Below are 7,809 nucleotides of genomic sequence, written 5' to 3' on the forward strand. Positions count from 1 at the left end.
TCACTGGGATTAAGAGGTAGCTGCCTCAACCACTCTCCACATTGCAATAATCCCAGTGGGACTAGAGAACGCTCCCGCTATGACGAGGCAGACAGTCCTGTCCCCATGGCCAAGACTTTTCCTCTCTGGTCAGGCCACCCACACAGGAAACCCTGGATGAGCGGAGGGTCACCCCAGCGCCATCGCCTGGCCACTTCAGGGAAGCAGAGAGCAGCTCCATAAAGACAAGGGCCGTCTCCAGGCTCCGTCCTAGAAACTGGTTAGTGTCCAGAGGGCTGAGAGGCACAAAAGCAGCTCTCCCTCCCCAGACGGTTCAGGGATGCAGAAGATGCTACAGATGCCCCAGAAGGCCCCTAGCCAAGCAGGCTTTAGGGAAGGGGATGATGAGTGGGTCCGTGGGGAAAGTGAGAGCTATGCGTTCCCAGGGGCAGCCTGAGGAGTCCTTGTCTATGTGGAGGAAAGGTTTGGCCACCTGTAGATCCATAGCTCCTGTGACCTCCCTCACCATTCCTTCCTCTCAGGTTCGCTCTCTATGGAGCAGCTCAACACGAAGAAGATGACAGTGGCCTGAGAGCATTTCCCACCAAAACTATCTTTATTCACAATTTACATACATCACTCCAAAGGTCCTGCCCACACCCACCTCCCCCACCTCCCTAACCCCCCACAATCGCACTTCCCCTCCCCGCCCTGCTGGTCCTGCCCTCCCTCCCTTCCCCCCACATCCTCCAGGATCAGCACTGGGGTGAGGAGGAGCCCCTAGGCTCCCCTGGGGGGCTCGCCCTGGGGGGATCGCCCTGGGGGGCTTGCCCTGGAGGGCCGGCCTGGCTGTTCCCTACTGGCTGCAGTGCTTCCTCTTCCTGTTCCTCCTCTTCCCTGTGACAAAAGGGTCACGCTTTCTCTTTCTCGGCTGTGAGGGGCAAGCCAGGCCCAGAGCCAAGGCTGGCCTCCCAGAGACCCCGTGGCCAGCCCCGGGGATGGACAGCTTCTCAGCAGCGGCTGGGCGCCCACACAGAGCCCGCTTCCTCGACTTGGGAGCGGCTGGTGGAGCTGGGCTGAGGCCTCTTCTCTGAGGGGAGGGGGCCTGGGGAGCACTCTGGGCCCCCAACCTCCAGGGGAGGCCAGGCCTGAGGCAGGGGCAGGACTCTGGGACAGCCAGCAAGGCAGCAGGCTCTGCGGAGAGGCAAAGAGGAAGGCCAGGCTGGGGAGCTCCTCCTCGTCCTCATTGGACGCGTCCCTGGGCCCTCGGGCCTCCCGAACAGGAGACGCCTCTCTGAGAACAGACGCATCCCTGGGTCCCAGTAGAGGGCCAGTGCGCCTTTGACCCTGGGGAGGGGAGGGCCGTCCGGCCCGGAATGGAGAGACCTCCTGACGTCCTCGACAGGGAACAAAGACTTTGGGCCTGAACGGGCCAGTGTCTGTTCGGATGGGCCTATGAAGAGCCTCAAAATCAATCTCTGGTGGGCAGGCTTCATCACTGACCCCTAGATGGCGGTCTTGGTCGTGCCTCTGGGCACCTTGGCCGGCGTGGGACTCAGAAGGACTTAAGCCCATTCCGGGTGCACTGTGGCTCGGGGCTGCCGGCCCACCCTCGTCCTCTTTCAAGGCCAGGAGTCGTTTCTGCACCAGCTGGTAGGAGGGAGGAGGACAGTGACGGCTCCACGCGCACGTGTGAGAGGAGGAGCACTGGGCAGTGGGACAATGGCCCTGGGGGGGAGGAGGGGATGGGTGACCCCAGGACTAGACTCCAAATACAGACATGGTGGCATTCCTGCCATCCTCCTGCACCTTATTCCCAGCTGTGTGTCCTTCCCTCCGCTCCCGGCTCCCCATCCTCTCCTTCCTATCACCCTGCACTGCACCCACCCCAGAGAGGGCCCTTCCGCATGCCAGGTCTCCGAGGTAGGGAAGGGATGGACAGAGCCATGTGGGCCTCCTGTTCTGGGGCCCTACCTCTCCCCTGCTCACTGGGGTCCCTCCGTGCCCTGGTCTTCCTGGGTGTCCCTTGTCTCCCCTGTTCTACCTGCGATCCCTCCCTCCTCTGGCTCCCCTGGGCCACCTGGTTTCCCCTGTCCCCTGGATCACCTGGGGTCCCCCCTCCCCTGGAGTCCCCTGGCTCCCTAAGTGTCCCTCTCCCTCCCCTGGCTCACTTCTTCAGGGGTGAGTCCTTCCTCCTGCTCCAGCTCCTCAGCAAGGGCCAAGAGATGCAGCTGTGGGTCTGGGGAAAGCAATTCTGCCAGGAATCGAGGGTGAATGACTGCCTCCACCTTGGACAGAAAGAAGAGGCTGTGAGCATCCTTGGCCAGGAGTGGCCTGTGACACAAGAAGACCAGGAGGGAAAGTGAAAAGCAGAGACCCACCCCCACTCTCCTCCACAAGGCGGGGATGGTCAGCACACACACACACACACACACACACACAAACATGCACATACACAGTCACGCACAAAAGAGCACATATACAGATGCACATACACAGACACACAAAGGCATACACACAGACACAAACATATACACACATATATCTGCGTAAACCTCCCCTAACACCAGGCTCAGGAACAAGGAGCTGAGCTTAAGTCCCATCGGCCTGAGCAGAACCCAGATCTTGGGTGCTGAGAGTTCCATGCCCTGGCATCTTGTAGACCCCAGGTTCCAAGCCCAGCCTACCATGGTGACAAAGTCTTCCTGGGAACACAGCTTGTCAATGTAGCTCAAGAGACCCGGGTCCAAGTAGGTGCTGTCCTCTTCCTGCTTCAGCTCATTTCCATCCTCTCCACATTCTGCATCTGACTCGCCAGTGGCTGAGTGGACGGGCCCCACCAGCGCCTCCATCCTGTCCACATACTCCCTCACAGCCTCAGGGGGAATCTCCTTGGGTGCCTTGGGCTCCGGGGTCCGCTGGGATCTGTGTGGCTTCGGGTGCGAGGGCTGAGCCCTGGGGCCGGACATCCTGGGAGCACAGGCTGAGGCAGAGCAGGAGGAAGGGAAGGAAGGTGAGGGACTCCCGGTCCACCTCCTGACCACCGAGCGCACGTTGGTGAGGGCGTTGTTTGGGGGACATTGATGTGGGTGTGGGAGGGGTCAGGACCATCTGAAGCCTCAAGCACAGTTGGAGAGGGGAGGTAAGGGGGTCATCTAAGAGAGTCACAAGTAAGGAAGTGGGGAACCTCCAATTTTCTAGGGGTCTCCCCTTCAAGCCCACTACTTAGGCAGACTTAGTGTGGGGTCCTTTGACAGGGAGGTGTGAGAGGAGTTACAAAACTGACCGAGTCAATACCCCGTAGTGACAAAGGGCAGCTGAGACCCCACCCCCCCAACCCCCGCCTCGGTGGCTGTTTTGGTTGAAAGTCCAATGCCCCTGTCTTGAAGGAAAGGGATCCACATGGGGACAGTGGCCAACCCTAGGCCCCTGTTACCTGTGCCTTCAGCTCCAGTGGGAACCTGGGTGCCTGGCTGAAGGCCCACTTTCGGGGCTGGGGGCCCCCGAGGATCCAGCTTCGGTGGGGCTGGAGGAGGCAGGTCCTGCGCGCACTGCATCCACTGCAAATTCTGGATGTGCATCTCCTCCTCGGCCGCAAATTCCATGAACCTGGGGTGTGACAGAGGCACAGGCCACCCTGAGAAAAAGGCCTGGGTTCTGGAGCCCAACAAAGGCAGCCAAGAATGAGGCATTGGGAGAGGATGTGCCTTGGGGCCGTCAAGGCCCTGTGAGGTGCTGTCCACAGCAGAGAGCTGCTCCTGGAAGTGATAACAAGATCTGGGACCCTTCCTGCCTCACCAGCACTGGAGGGCATTCAACAGCATAGACCCAGGTCGCTGAATTGAACCAGGTCAACGGGACACATGGCTGACCCAGGGGGCACCCTCCTCATGCCCCCCGTCTCCATCCAGAACCACATGAAGGGCTGACAGCCAGAGGCTGGAACAGGCATGTGTTCCCCACAGGGGTCCTTGCCCGAATCCAGGACCCTGGGCTGGGAATGAGAGTCCTGGAAGATAGACCTGGAGACAGGGCCCAGGAGAGGCTGGACGATGTGGATGCTGAGCTTAGAGGAGAGGCCTTCCTTTCCTCTGAGAGGCGCTCGTTTGTTTGGTTTTGTTTCTTAAACCAAGGGGATTACCATGGAGCAAACACTGGAAGGGCCGGAGACCCTTGGGCTGACGACAGCTGGCTTCCCCAGCTTCTTCAGGGATTCCAGGGTACCCACTTAGGCCACTTTTCATAAGGAGAGGGGGTCCCAAATCTATGTCAGTGGCCACCAGCCACCCACCACTAAGGAAGCAGCAGGCTGGCAGGTGGAGCTCTCTTCCCGGCCCAGCCCATATGGCCAGAGTTGGACCCCTACTGGACTCACAGCTTCACCCTGCCCCGTCCTGAGACCTTCATGTCAAGGCAAGGGTAGGTCAAAATCAGGGGAAGGCAGAGCTCCTGTTGGAGGAAGGACAGAAGTCTCAAACTCACAAGGTGAGGGAGGGCTTTCTGGAGGACAGTAGGGCCCCTGGGCTGCGGGGACCCTGTGCTGGGTGACAGCCCTTCTCCTCTGTCCTCTCTGATGAGCACCCCCACGGCCAGACCCTGCCCTCACCCACTCGCCTCACCCTCCACGCAGCCCCTGGGCCCAGGACGCTGACTCACTTTTCCGCCATCTTGTAGTAGATCATCCGGTCAAGTTTGCTCAAGCGCCGCCATTCCTGCACGGCCCTCCGCAGTCCCTCCTCCTGCGTCATGCTGGGCTTCAGGCGGGCCAGGGATCGAAGCACTGGGCTGTAAGCCCTCGGGGTCAGTCTCTGGGCACAGCCCAGCCCCCACCTGCCTGACCCCACCCGACAATGTGGACCACACATCACTCAACACAGCATGACTGAGCGACAGGAGGGTGAGAGGCGGGCGTCTGGGAGGGCAAAGACAAGCCTTCCCAGCCACTGCTGTCACCGCCTCACACTCACTCAAGGATGACCCTCCACTCCCAGGCTAGAGCTGGGACATTGTGCCTTGGGGAGCTCTTTTCCTCCTCAAGGCTGCATTTTCATCATAAAAATCACCATCATCAATGAGGCGTGGCATGTGCCAAGCAATCTGCTAACACTTCATAGATTAGCCCAAGGCGTCTTCTGCACAGTCCTCTGAATGAAGTGTAATTGTCCCCTTTTTACGAGGGACCGGAGGTTTCGGATGGAAATGCCTGCCAGGCTCACAACTCTAGTGGGAGAGAGCCCACGCCCTTAGGAGAGCTCTACCATCACCCTGATCCTAGTGGAATTCTCCACAACGAAGTGGAGGCATGCATAAAGCGCTCTCCTGGGCCCCGCGCTCCTCTCCCTCCTCTGAAGTGACCTCCCCTGGCCATGTACGCTGAAGTCCTGTATGAAAGGAGACGGCGCCACAGGAGAGTGCGGCATCCACTCCTTGGCTCCTCACCTTACACCACGACCCTCTCTGACTGCAAGTCTTCAGTCCATATTACCATGAGAATCATGGAAGAGCAAGCTGACCAGACTCACAGGGTGGTGGGGCCAGTTGAGATGGGGCACATTTCGGTCATGATGTCATGGACTGGCAGGCCCACCCATGTGACCGACAGTGTGTCTTCCCAGAGCATGGACATCGCCCTCACACCTTCCTTCCAGTATCCCTAGAAACCTAACGTGCGAGTCCATCCCCAGTTCCTCATTATCTAAAAGCTCCCATAAGCTCAGGACCCCCTGAGCGTTCACTCACATGAGAAAGCAAGAAAAAGCTTCTGCATCAGGACTCCGGTGAAAGTGTCTCCGGGCCAGGGGCTTGAGGTGTTGCCAACGTCGGAAGTTACTGTACACGCTCTGGGTGTTAGAGGAGCCATCCTGCGAGGCGTTGGACTGGTTGGTGGCCAGGCGGCCCTCCCTGGAAGTGCCATGTGGCCATGGCCCAGAGTTCACTGGGCGAATGATAGGGGCCAGCTGGGCAGCTGGTGGTGGAGCTTGAGGAGGAAAGCCTGGGGTCCAGCCTCCCTTGCCAGCCTGACTAACTCCAACAGCTGGAGCAGTCACAACGGTCCCCATCCCAGGGGTTGCTATGAATACGGGTGCAGGACATGCAGCACTCCTGCTGAGGGCCCCTGGAGCGCTCCAGTTGAGGGGGGCCTGAGTAACGACAAAGGTCTGAGTCTGGGGGGCCTCCACTGGCCTCCCTTGTGACCTGACTTGGACAGTGAGGTTGCAAGCCCCATGGGCACTGGGGCCACGGCCACCATTAGCCACCAAAGGCGTCCTGGGGAAAGCTGGCAGCAGCAGGCTGCTTCCAGGAGGGAATGCTGGGGTGATGGGAGGTGGCAAGTGCTGCTGCCAGGGTGGCCGGTGCTGGGCGCCAGGAATGGGTGGAGGGAAGGGCACTGCCGTGAAAGCAGACAAGGAGGCACCGGGGTTCATGGTCACATCCGTTCCCAGCACTGGACATGCTGTTGAGGCAAAGGAAAGGAGTGAATGGAGGAGGAGAATGGGCAAGTGGGACTGAGGCTTTCTGTGGCATCAGAGTGTAAATCTCCACAGGTGAGGGACACTTGGACAAGGGAAACTGTGCAGCGTGCAAAGGTCTTCAAGTGATTTTCATGCCCTGACCTCCAGTTGAGAATTATTCCACTGGTGACCCCGTGCCCATCCACCAAGGTCCCTGACCCCTGTCTGCCGAGAAGAAATCGCCTCAGCAAGCACTGACGTGGAGAGCCTCCCTAAGGCACCCCCTGGCACCTAAGCCTCACAGGCTGTCTCCCAAGACCTGGAACTGGGTGGACATCCGCTCTGTGAGAAATGCCCCTCAGCCGGCGTACTAGCAGGTAGGGACCTTCTCCAAGGTAAGTTCTAGGCCCCCAAAGGCCTTTTGTGGACAGGCACTGTGTAAAATATTAGAGCCCCACCTCCTCCTCAGTCCTCCTTTTCCTGATGCTCAGTAGAAATCCCCTCTTTCTTTCCTAGCCTCGCAAAACAAAACAAAATGCTGGAAAATATCTCTCTAATGGAATCTTGATACAAACCCTTAACACTGGCCCAGAATGCACCTGCATCTCAGAACAACCCACAGCAGACATGTAACATGGGCCAGGTCCTGCCACCCCCTCCCCAGTGCCCAGAGTCACTGTCATCACTCAGGAGTTCTGTTCCTAGGAGGCGGCGCGGGTTGGGGGGGTCTGAGAAGTAGGTGCGTGTCCCTTAGATTCTGTCATTTCACAGCCAGTGATGGCTGCAGAGGATTAAACAAGGGCCAAAGAATTGTCACGTTACATTGGTCGTGGGAGTACAGACCGCCTGTGGTCCTTCCCCTTCCAGCTCCCAATAATGGAAAGACAATCTAAGAAGCAGGCATAAGCCAGGTGCCATGGCGATCAAGTTGTCTGGAACACATCCTTGTTCAGGAGAACAAGGTACACACCACGGTGCACCTAATTAATTAGAACAGGTGTCATAGGACGTTTAATAATAACACAGAAGATCGTCTTCCTGCCCCTGGGCTACACTCCTTCCCCCTTTAAAAGAGGAAGCAGCCTTCACAGACAATCCACCCGAAACAACCCCACTCCACATCTGTTCCCTGTCCATGAAGGAGTGACATGAAATATGAACTCTTCCTCTCAAGGCAGCCTGAGAGTCCACCATGAGATATGGGACGAGATGAAGTAGGTCTGAAGTACTGCGATTCCACAAAAGGAAGAACAATTCAGAGCAACTCAGGAACCTGAGCCCTCTCTTGGCTGAAGTTACACGGTTGCCCATCCCCTGTTGAATCCAAAGCAACAGTTGCCTGAACTGAGAAGTGAGCTCTGGGCTGGGAGGAGTGGAC

At 58.3% G+C, this 7,809-nt stretch overlaps 1 pseudogene across 1 annotated transcript; it reads right to left on the reverse strand.

The window, feature by feature from the left end:
* Nucleotides 1-835: 835 nt before the first annotated feature.
* Nucleotides 836-6,768, reverse strand: LOC309665195 (NUT family member 2G-like; annotated as a pseudogene). The gene is made up of 6 exons: nucleotides 6,734-6,768; nucleotides 5,719-6,495; nucleotides 4,636-4,764; nucleotides 2,667-3,048; nucleotides 2,151-2,267; nucleotides 836-1,629 (listed from the first exon to the last, which is right to left on the reverse strand). The product of its transcript is annotated as an NUT family member 2G-like (transcript).
* Between the last annotated feature and the right edge of the window lie 1,041 nt (nucleotides 6,769-7,809).

The sequence above is a fragment of the Balaenoptera physalus genome, assembly GCF_965194825.1.
Source record: "Balaenoptera physalus genome assembly, chromosome: 7".
Classification (NCBI taxonomy): Eukaryota; Metazoa; Chordata; class Mammalia; order Artiodactyla; family Balaenopteridae; genus Balaenoptera; species Balaenoptera physalus.